General features: G+C 44.9%; 1 long non-coding RNA gene across 2 annotated transcripts in view; it reads right to left on the bottom strand.

Moving 5' to 3' along the window:
• Positions 1-1368: 1368 nt before the first annotated feature.
• LOC139060896 (uncharacterized) overlaps positions 1369-12223 on the bottom strand; it is a 67761-nt gene continuing 56906 nt past the window's right edge. The window contains exons 3-4 of one of the 2 annotated variants that reach the window (XR_011515077.1): positions 7409-7643; positions 1369-1559 (exon numbers count right to left, since the gene is read on the bottom strand). This is a non-coding gene — a long non-coding RNA (uncharacterized lncRNA). Of the gene's footprint in view, positions 1560-1689; positions 1952-7408; positions 7644-12223 lie in introns of those variants that run through there. The other variant, XR_011515078.1, reaches the window with a different exon arrangement.

Genomic DNA, 12223 nt, shown 5'->3' with positions numbered 1-12223 from the left:
GCAACCAGCCTGATGATGATGATGATGATGATGAATCGTGGGATCATACCTAAGCCTTCCACCAAATCAACCCGATGCTCTAGCCATTAGGCCGGAACCGCATTTTTTTTTCTTCTTCAAGGCATGGGAGTGAAATCAGTCTTGAACAGAGAAAGCACTAGAAGGTATGAAGGTAGCTTCGAACTATTTCGCTTTTCATCACTTTTTTTTTTTGCTTTCAATAGATAACAGAGTGCTGTCACTCATTACAGGCCTATTCCCCCTGCTGTAATGGCCTTTAAGAGACGGTGCTGGTAGCTAATAAATAAATAAATAAATAAATAAATAAATAAATAAATAAATAAATAAATAAATTGTAATTAAGAACGGCTCTAGAAAGTGCCATCGTCATGGCGTGTCGCGCGGCGTCAGACCTCGTCACAAACGTCGTCACAAAAATAAATAAAAATGAACTATGAAAACAATTAAGCAAACACAAGAGCCGCTGAAGAAAGATGTACTATTACGTCCAGAACTATTTTTTTCTGCTTTCCCGAAATTCCTGTGACCCACCATATGCTGCGTTTGTGTCGCCTGACCTGCGCATAGCCTTTGGCGCTGAATGAGGGACAGGCATGCTGAAACACTGCGGAGCATCAGATCCTTCTCTTCAGGAATCTGCCGCTGATGTTCGCATGCATACCCAGCTCAAGGCCCACTGCCGGGCAGGATTTCCCTATATGAGGCCACAATCGCACACATTCAACTCTCGTGCAAGGCGCGCACGTCACACATCTTAGCACGTACTACGGCACGTGCGCGTGTGTTTTGATTACGGTCAAAGCGAAGGAGCGAAAGGAGCGAATAATCGCCAACGTTACCCCTGCATTCCCGCTGCGTCACGTTTTATAGACACAGTTTTTAAGAGGGAGAGGCGGGCTAGTTTGTGGTCGATATTAGAGTGCATCATGTAACGGCGCAAACTATAACGGACAAAGAAGGAATCCGCGCCGGTCCTGTGTGTTTCGTTCTTCGTCCGTTGTAGTTAGCGCGGTTACATGATGCATTCCAGTATAGAAAGAGGTCATTTATAAAAAAAGTGAGACCGTTCCGGGTTCTCCAAGTCTTTCGTCGTTCCAACAAGCGCTGGCAGAGACGCTGTGTTAGACTGCACCACCTCCTGTATCGACCCGCATTCCCCTCAATGTTTCCTTCCACGTACCTTGCCACGCTCCGCCGCTTCTATGTCCACTACGGTAGACGTACAGCTGCCCATTCTGCGGCGACCTCGCCACACTTTACCATACCTCCTGGGCATGTCCCATGCCTTCCCCCCAACCACCTATGTTGCTGGTTAGCCAGCTAGCTGAAAAATGCTTCACCTAGCATCGACTCTAACAGTGCGTGAGATCGGCATAAGTTCTTTTAATCACCCGACAATACTCCTGACAAGTTTCTTAGGTTTTTTTTTGACGCCTTCTTGCACTTGCCAAGATGCTGCACCTGCTCTTGATTTTCCTTTACCTGTTTACCATCCCTTTTCTTCTTATGTTTGCCTTCATTATAGGTGCAAGTGAGGCCTGGAATAAACGTGAAAAGCGAAATTTGTTACTACACGAACTTCCTTCACCCAATATGTACTTAAACGAATAAGTGAAACACTGTAAGAGTCCTATGACGTCTAAAGTGATCGACAGCAGCCGGGCAAGGCATGCCTCAGTGCGAACGTTCGAACATTGGCATTTGTCTTCGTCAGGGCAACTACTTCGTAAGGCTGTTCCTCTGACGAAGTCCTCTTGTACAAACGTCGGCTCCAGACTGAGGCCTGCCTTGTTCACCCACTGTTGACGATTTCCTGTCTTCACCTTGTTGTGAAGCTCTGTCTTGTTCAGATTTCTAACATCTGAGACATTCTATCGGCGGTATTCACACCGGGCGTCCCAGCGAAGAGGCAGCAATTCTTAAAGCAGTGCTGTAGGTATAAAGAGGCAATTATTATATGAACACATTATTAGCAGTGCCGGACATTTGTAAACCAGTTCACAACTATCTAAATAATCAGTAGGCACACTCAGTAACTAACAAACTACATTACGGCAGATGTCTTAACAGTGGTGTTAAAACCACACTCAATGTCTAGCGCATGCCATATATTGCAAGTAAGTATCATTGGGCAAGCAACAGAGTACAGCATGACGTTCAGCATCTCCAAAGCTAAGTTATGGGTGTGCGAGTGCGTAGTTTATCGCGCAGCTTGTTCTGGATCATTACGACATCAAATTTTGGCAACAGCTCTCGACTACTTAAAACTTGTAGGGCGTCTGACTTGCTGTATTCAACAAACACGCAACACCGTTAAGTTAAACACAGATGCTGGAACGCTATACCGTTAAGCAGTTTCAATGTCTTTTTATTCCATTTTCTTAACGTGCCCTCCACGATTGCTTAAAATTTTTGCGGTCAGGAGACGTCACGAAAAACCTCAAAACTTCCCACCTGAAGAGGATGTGTACAAAGTGAATATGTATGATTAGGCCAAACAAACAAAAAACGTTTGTTTCCGATTCTACGCCTTTGTCACCTGCCGCGATTGGTCAAAATGAATTCGGGCCACGCCCACTTCGTCTATCTGTGACACGACGTCAAGAAACAGCTGAAACTCACCATGTCAAAGCGACGTGCCTTGCAATAATGATGAATTAATATACAGGACAAAACTGAAGCTTTCTAAATATCTTTTTTTTTTCTTGAAAAGCTGAAGGATGACCCGGTTCCAAGAGAAATAGAAGATGGCTCTCCAGCGATCGCTGTTGCGCTGGCTACTCTAAGCTGCTGACGAGAATTTATTTCGTTGCGTAGAATATTTTTTTGTGGCAACGTAATGTTGTCGAGCCTTTTAAGCACGTATACGACATCGCTCTGCCAAATTTTCTTCGCTGATTATCCATACTGGCGACATTTCGAACGCCTCATTGCACACCGCCGAAATCGTTAACGAGCCACCGCAAACTAAGCAAGGGAAAGCAGACAAATCGTATATGTGGCACTACTCTCTTCAACTGGTTATAAATTTTTCACTGCGCTAGCTGGGCCCCACCGAAACTCTCTCTTCTGCTGCATGCTATTCGCCTCTCACCGGCCAATTACATAAGGAAAACATGTAATGGTAGGCAATGATGTTCGCTTTTAAACCAAGCAGAGGTCACCTCTCTAAACGGGAACAGAATTGGATTGGGTTGTTGAAACAACCCTGCAGGTCACCGCCCAGGCTTTGCGTTGGCGGCTACGCAAGTTTGACGTAGGAAGATTGAAATAAACTCAATGAAATAGCGCCGCTGCAGTCATTATTATTTAGGCGGCTTTTACCACCGAACCAGCTCCTACCCAGTTTTCAGGTATTCAGCGTGCAGTTGTTCAAGCATATGGCGGACACATATAACGTCTCAATTGACCGTTCACTGCGTCAGTCGGTCGGTCGGTCGGTCGGTCCGACCGCTTCTGCACCCTGAGCGCCTCTTACTTATATTCAGAAACGCGCTACCACATGTTGATAAAATCAGCGTGGCGTAGAAATGCCAGTGCAGGGCACCAGTCCTCCTTTCAATCCTCGTTCCTTTGGGGATGCCACACAAACGCATGTGGAGAGCCTCATCTGTGGAAGCTGTCAAGTACGTCTAGCTAAAGCGTGTTAAAACATATATAGGCAAGGCTTTTGCTTGTTTAGTTGGTTTTGCATCACGGCGGACGTCTAGCATCGTAGAAAGACTAAGAACAAATAATCTAGGGAAAACATGCATGGGTAGGCGGGAGATGGAATTTCAAGACGATGAGCAAAACGAGAACAAGGTGAAAGCAGGGGCCAACGTTTGGACAAGTGGACTTGTCGAAACGTTGAAGAAGCAACTTGTCGAAACGTTGGCTCCTGCTTTCACCTTGTTCTCGTTTTGCTCATCGTAAGAACAAGCAAGCATGAAAGCGACACATATGGGCGTACTTTCGCGACTTTCGGCGTTCACTGCGACCCAAACATGTCCATGACTAAACGTGTTGTAAATCCGGACTTCTAGCGTGCGATTAAAAAGAAATTCATCTATGCGAATGTTATAGTCAACTGATCTGATGACATTTCTGCTATCATGCAGAGGCAATGATGTTAAAGCTGCCCGAGATACGTCGAATGTTGTCCCTAACAAACGCACATAGAGCTAAGTAAGCCCTAGATTGAACCACAAGACATGGACGTTGTCAACGTAAAATAAATTTACTCTAACAAACTATACAGCTCATATACGTAACTCCCATTACGTAGCACCACCACAGAAACGTACCTACTTACTTTTCTTCAGATGCCTTCGACACTTACACTGGCTATATATTTAAGCCCCTAATCCTCCCCTAGTCTCGATAAGAAACATGCACGACCTTCGACACTTCGCTCGATAGTGCCGACATACACAATTGGAAAGGACTGAACATCAACATGTACACACAGTAACTTGGCATGCTTGTATACATTTACCACTCTGAGAACATTTTTTTTCAATATTGGTGGCCCTTAGTTTTACAACGTAATTATTTATATACTTCGTCTGATTTGTTAAAATTACATTAGTATATTTTTCAATCGCTCTTAGTTTTTGGAACGTAGGCGCTCCGCACCAAATTGCAGTAGGAAAACTGTAGTTTACAAATATATTGCAATGCAGTAACAAAACGCAAGACATTAGAAAATCTAGTTTACGTACAAATGCGTAAATTATCTGCACGCATACTTAAGGAAGAGCGTTAGCTGAGAGCGAACACCTAAATGTCCTAAAACATTACCAAATGCAAGCTTTAGCTGGTGCAAGTGTGTTGAAGAGATCGCTCAAATCTGCATAGATTAACACGAAGACCATTAGAAACCTTAAAAATTTTCTACGCCAGCTGCAATGGCGGCTGGAAGCTTTGGAAAGGTTCATTGCAACTTTAATAAATAATTATAGGGCATTTAGATTATTATTATACGCGTTTAAATGCTTTCACTAGTGTCCATACAATGTTTACTCAGTACCTGCAAAGTTTAATCTTTAAAGGTTAGACATGCTGCATTCCAACATGCTGCGGTTTGTTATAAAGGGACTATAACCTACGCCAAAGCGGTAAAAAAAAATTTTTACCTCGCACCACGAAGCACACACATACACGAAATGTCTCGAGTTACATAATCTTGGCATACACTGGATGGCCATTAGCTTTCTCCATTCCCACCCCTGCGCGGCCTAGACCCAGGCCATCAATTGCAGAATATATAATTAATTTGTCACACACACACCCGAAGAGATGGCCCAATCCTAGACCACGACGTTCAAGAGGTCGCGGTTCTGGCTGAATAAAGGCGTGCCTAGTGCATGCGTGACTGCAGACGTCACATCGCGGCCATGTGACAGACTAAAGGTGCGGCCTTGTGCGTGCGTCATTGGGCACGTGACGTCACAGACAATAGGGAGGTGGTGGCGCCACGTCATGAGTCTATAAAATGAGAGCGCACCTCAGATTTCATCCGTGCTGTCTCAACCCTGACGGACTCTGAAGCATCTACCTCAGAGGCAGCTGTGACACGTGACGATGATCAAGGAGAAAGTGAGAATCACGACAGACCCTAGCATTAGACATAGAGGATCGCATAACTTGAAATAAAATTAATCGATCTGCAGCAAAATGGTCCGAACGTTACCGGTCTGTGACCAACGTACACGCAAGCACAGACACGGAATCGGCAGGAATAACTTTATAAGGCATGTCGAAAACATCAATCGAAAGCATTTCACCAAAGGAACTGCAATACGTTCGCGTTTCCACACGTAAGCTGTCTGAAGTGTCTTGTAATTTTTCTCGAATGCGTAAATTTTTCTTTTGTGCACGCATATAGCCCTACTACGTTCACGTGGGTCTGTAGGTGTGGTATATCTGTGCAGGAGTTCGCCGTGAGACGGGTAGAAAGTGCAAGCAGCCACCAACTTAGTCCGTTTCATCGACCTTTGGATCTACGTATCTAGTGATGGCTTTGTTAGCGAACGAACAAACCCAACTCGCAGGATTAAGTGTGGCCGTCCAAAGGCAAATATTCAAGGCGGAGTGTCACTGAACGTGCAAACACACAAAGAATGTTTCAGCCAAGGCGCAGCAAGCTTTAACAAATGTTTAATCGCTGATTAAAGAAAATCCGTGTTTTCCATGGCGTTCGTTTGCGTGCGATTGCCTGCTGCGCACCGCAGTTTTAAACCTTGAAGGAGAGTGAAATTGTGCGCGAAGCGTGAAATGATAAACTATGGATTTATTTGTTTTTTAGTGCACTATAGTCCCCGCGCAAGCAGGCATTATCATAATTAAGAACTGTATGATTAAACTGTTAATTACATCGAGCACAAAAATACTGGTCGTCCTTCCACGTGTGTACTTTCGACGGTTCTGACACGTAAAGCCCCATAAATTAATTAAATTAAGGAGGTACTTGGTAAGGCGAAAACTTAAGTTACATCGACGTAAAACCAGCATCATTCAATCAAGCAAAAAATATAAACATCATCGTAACAAAAGCTTTATTCTCACAATGTATTAGCGCGAAACATCAATAGAGTCCATACAAGAAGTAAAATTGAAAAGAAAACTAAGACAAGGAGAAGTACGCCTGGTAAGATACTAATAAATATTGCACGAACATAATCTCACTAGAGAGTAGGCGTACAGACACGGAAATTGCCGTATGATTCGCTCATTCACCGCCATGCACAGTGCAAAAAAAAAAAAAATTACGCAGCGACACGAAGTAACACAAGCCAACAAAAATTAAACTTTGCCACGTCCGATAAGCTATAAGGTGCGTGAACCCATACATGCTATGTTTAGAAAAATAAATTACTAAACATAGCATTCGTACAAGATCAATGGATAAAAATATACGAAAGTACAGGAAGGAAAAAAGGCACCAGGGAACTAGGTGGCTGAGACGCGAAAACGTTCGGGGCAGACCTGAAAAATTGCCTGCGATTGTGAAAGCTCTGCGTCCAGGGCCGTGGAGGCAGCGTGAGCCTGGCGTTCTGGAGCTTGACCAGTGGGTGAAAAAACAACTCGCCGCAGTTGGTGAACGAACCTGAATGCGAAGGCGTGGGCTCGTATCCCACCTGTGTCCAGTTGTTTTTTCACCCACTTACATTTCTATTTATCATGTCTTTACTTGAATTAAGTACTAGTAATTTTATGATGTCTTTCATGTCATTGTTTGTTGGCTTCTTTATATATATATATATATATATATATATATATATATATATATATGCGCGAAATGATGGCGGCCCTGTGCGTATAAAACAGAAATGTCCAATACTACTTAGTTTACCATGCATCCCGGGCTATTCATTACTTATATTGATGTCGGTCACACACTTACCCTCTTCGCAAGGGCACGCTCCATCATAAGGAGGCCTGTACGCCTCTGTCGTCGATTCTGCCGCGTCGGCGTCTTCTCGACAGGAAGGTACATTGCCATCCTCTTTAAGCGTAACGTTCGAACACGGTTGCTTCAATCCGGCCAACTTATGGCATATTGTTCCATCATTAATGGTGGGGCGCATGCAGCACAATCCAGTGTCACACTCGTTATCGCCATCGCACGATTCGCCCTCCTAAATTGGACGAGAAACAACATATTCGATATGTCAGGGGGTGTGATCGCATGTCATACTAAACACCGCAACTTGCCGCCGGGACAGCTGGTACATGGTCCACTTTATCGCACAACATTTGTGCCCCTTTTAAATTCTATTTGTGTGGTGTCTGTACACCTTCATATATATATAAAATTAAGAAGAAGAAGAAGCAGGGAAAGCAGCAACAACAACTACAGCGCTACAACGTATCCCATCGTGGTGGTTCAGTAGCTTAGCCTACGGGGACGAATGCCCGTGGTGCGGGGCCACACCAACCCTATACCACATTACGTGGGAGTGCACGCTACACAACATAGAACACCCCGACACGAAGACCACGAGGGAGCAATGGGATGGGCACTGCTGTTCAGCTCGGCCCTCGACGCCCAGCTCAAGCTGATACAGAGAGCTGAGAAGATGGCAAGAGCCAGAGGAGCCCTGGACTAGAGGCCCCGACGATTAGCGATTACTCTGATTATTCCTTCTATAAAGTTTATCTATCCTATCCTATTCTGTCCTATCGTATCATATCTTATCCTATCCTGTCTTACATTTCAATGGGGACAACATGCAAGAGCACTGGTGCTCAGATTTAGGTGACAATAAAGAACCCTGGCGTATCAAAAGTAATTCGGACTCTCCCACAACGACGTCCTTCACAACCAACCGCGCTACTAAAGCGAAAGCCTTAAGTCGCTTGTTGCAATGGTTCCTACCCGAAAAAACGGCGTCTAGTCCCGTCAGACAAAAAAAATACCGTCATCAGGAATGACTCATTCCCCCGCAAGCAAGCAAAGAAGCAATGCCTGAATGTGAATGAAGAAACCAAAGAAAGAACGAAACAAGGAACGAAAGAAAGAAACACAGAAAGAAACAAAGACGGAAAGAAAGAGAGAAGGAAAGAAGGAATGAAACAACCTTTAGGCAGTGCAGTTTCTAGCAGTAGAGAGAGTTGAGAGTTGAGAGTTGAGAGTAGAGAGTTTCTAGCAGTAGAGAGTAGTTTTTTGCAGTAGGCAGTTTCTAAGAGTGTACACTCTTAGAAAAATTTACACCCTTTGGGGCTTATCTTGTCCCACAACAATAATCGTCATCCGTGCTGCCCGCGTTTCCTTTCTTTAACGCTGCGAGCCCTGTACTTCCCAGTCACGAACGGCATGCGCGTTATCAGTGTGACGCAGCATTCTCGACAGGAAAGTAGCGAGCGCCGAGTTTTCAGTAAAGGAAACGCAAGCAAGGCAGATGACGATTATTGTTGTGGGACAAATATACAACCCAAAGGATGCAACCGTTTTAAGAGTGCAAGGAAAACAGGGGGAAGGCGGGAGACAGAAATTCAAGGCGACGAGCAAAACGAAGACAAGGTGAAAGCGGGAGCCAACGTTTCGACAAGTGGACTTGTCTTTTTCAAGGCGACATATGCTTTCCTCGGCACAGTATATATTGGTTGCGAGATCGACCTACAGGTGGCAGCACCATCGCCCCGTTAGCATATGCCGTTAGTGTGGATGCGTCGCCCGTGCGGTGTGTGGAAGTGTACAGGGCTACTGTTTTCATTTCGCGATTCTGTGCTCCGTGCCCTCAGAAAACGCTTCATTTACCATGGTGAGATGTTGTTCGGTTCCGCAATGCAGCACATATTGCACAGAGCCGGCGATAAGCTTTCACTACTATCCCGTTGACGCGGCACGTCGCCGAGAATGGCTCGTCAGGCTTCGGAACGGCAAGGCGCCGTACGAGTATGCGATGGTGTGCAGTAAGCACTTCGACGATGGTGCGTTCAAGCGTACGTTCGCTGACGAAAAAGGATGGCGAGTAGTCCAATCTGATATCACGTGTGGGAATCCTAATCGGCAATCTGGGCATTAATGTTTGCTGCATGCGTAGTTGCTGCGTAGTTACTCTGCGTGTGAAGATCGATGCAGTCCGCGAAAGTTCGTGGCGGCGTGGCCTGGGATGCCAGTAATGAGTTGCCTGTGCTTTCATATACTTCCGCAAGTAAATTAACCGTGTCTCCACGCATGCAATTTATTTGATATCCTTCATGCGCCGCCTGCGCAGTGAATGCGAGGTTCGCGCTCAGCTGCGAGTCTGTTTAAACGAGTCACCGAGCGTGACTAGTTGTCACGTTTTCCGTTGTCTTTCCTCAGCCACGGAACTGTTCTCAGTGTTCCGAAGTGTAAATACGAGCACCGAAACACGGCAAGTGTGTACGCATGATCTCGTACAGATTAAACAGTGTCGTTTCGTGAGCCAACAGCTGATGGTCCATTAAGCGATGAACGAACATGCGCGAGCGAATTTATTCCTACTGCTTATATTGATATATTTTTTTTCTCTCTTCTATAGGGGGGCGGAAAAAATTGAAGCCCGATGCACTGCCAACATTGAACTTGCCGCAGCGCATATTTGACAAGCAAAAGCTGCCTCGCAAGCCACCGGGTAAGTGATGCTGCTGACAGACGTTCTTTCGATGGTTTTTATCCACACAAGCTGTTGTTTCAGTTCTGCAGCGAACGAATTTTTCGTAACCCTATGCAGTTGCCCGACAGCTGATATGCACACTCGCAGTTGTTTTTCGGTGAAAGTACCCAAAGGCACGTGGAACAATCGTATTCAATAATGCGCAACCCCCCAATACCCTTTTTCTTCTTTTTTTTGTAATAGCAAAAAGACCCCCTGTTTCAAGGCAATCAATATTGCCAGGAAGCATAGCCGACGATGTTGCAGCTGAGTTAGAAATTTCGTTTATCCCTCATTATGTGCCCAAAAGGTTTACAAAACTTATTTAATTGTTGAGCCAGAGTTTTTCCGGCATTATGTGCCTCGTAGTAGCCTTTGGATAACTTCTGCGAGCACAATGGTTTTGCGTTTTCGAAGTAATTCACTGCCTGGTGTATGGTGCAGGTCATGCCTCTGTTCATGAAGAAAATCCTGCTGAGGAGACTGCGTACGAAGGTACGCTTCTGTGAGATTACCAAATTGGCTGCTATTTTTGCTAGCTAGCATTCTGACTTGGCATGACAAGAAAGCATACTTGGCACAACGAATACACATTAAGTATAGTTCCACACATACGAGTTTACTGTACCAGTAAAGTCAGATCTATTGTGCATTCGTTACAGTGCCACAAGATGATATCCTGGAACAGTTCGCCGAGATTGTGTGTGCACAAGCTGGCACACTACGGGATGCCTGTGTACAAGCGAGTCCTCTCTTAGTCATTGGCCGCCCCAAGCCTCTCCTTTCATGTGCGGTTGGGCAGACAGACGACACCATCGAAGTGCTCACAGGATTGCCATGTCTGCAGCTGTTGAGGAATATAATTGATGAGTTCGCTGCCTTGCGCGGAGTATCCATTCCGAGAGGTTCTGCATTAAGTGACGAAGATACCGTGCTGGTGGTTGTTGTGAAACTCTACCACAACATAAGCTTCAGCTTTTTATCTGTTCTTTTTTCTATTCACAGAACAACTGCATCGAACATTTTGAAGAATGCCATATGCATTCTTGCAAATGTACTTGGAGAGGCGGTGTTTTTCCCTTGCAAAGAATCAGTCCTGGAAAACTTGACAATTTATTTCAAGGAATACAAGGAAACTCGCATTGTATTATACTGCACAGAGGTGGCCCTTGAAAGGCCAGGTGACTTGACATCGCGGCTGCTTACCTACAGCCAATACAAACGCCAGTACACAATCAAAGTATTCATTGGAGTTGCTCTAAGCGGCATGATAACATGAGTTGGGAAAGCGTTTGGAGGTCGCGCTTCAAACGCGCAACTCACAGCCCACTCAAATGTATTCAACAAATGCGCGGCATATGTCGACCGTGTTATGGTTGACAAAGGTTTCCTGATAGAGAACCTTTGCGATGAGGCCAGGGTTAGTATGGACAGGCCCCCTTTCTTAAAGAAAAGGCAACAGCTTGAAGAACATGAAGCAAACAAAAATCAAGCGATTGCAAGAGCAAGAGTACATGTTGAAAGATCCATTCAACGTGTCAAAGCCTTCAAAATTTTTCAACAGAGGTGCCCCATTCAGCTCCTTCCAGTGTTTGACAAAGTCATCCTGTTGCTTGCTGGCATAGTGAACTTATCAAAGCCAATTTTGGGTGAAGACAAGTTTCTACCAAATATCTAAACAGTGCACAAAGTTGAAAGAAACGCGAAATAATACCAGGTGTGTTATATTGTTGCCATATCAATACGTACAGTGGTCACTATAGTGCAGAAAGCACAAAGAGATAAACAAAGCGACGACATCAACACATAATTTTGAAAATTGCCTTTCGCCCTGTTCGCTTATTTATTGCACAATGCTTTCAGGAATAAATGTTCGAATTGTTGCTACATGCATATTGTGTTTCTTTTGTAGAATGCGCGCGGGTGCCCCGACGAAGAGTAACTGCTCCTGAGTCTCCAGCTGCCGGCTGAACTGGCCAGCACTGCAGTTGTTCTTGTAAATATTGTTGCGGGAAGAAAGCAGGCCCACGAGTGTAAAATAACTTATATTTACAAATGATGGATATGGCGTTCAGGCAACCGCCAGACTTCGTCTT

The sequence above is a fragment of the Dermacentor albipictus genome, chromosome 6 (genome assembly GCF_038994185.2).
Source record: "Dermacentor albipictus isolate Rhodes 1998 colony chromosome 6, USDA_Dalb.pri_finalv2, whole genome shotgun sequence".
NCBI classification, from domain to species: Eukaryota; Metazoa; Arthropoda; class Arachnida; order Ixodida; family Ixodidae; genus Dermacentor; species Dermacentor albipictus.
This window is presented reverse-complemented; position numbering and strand designations above follow the sequence as displayed.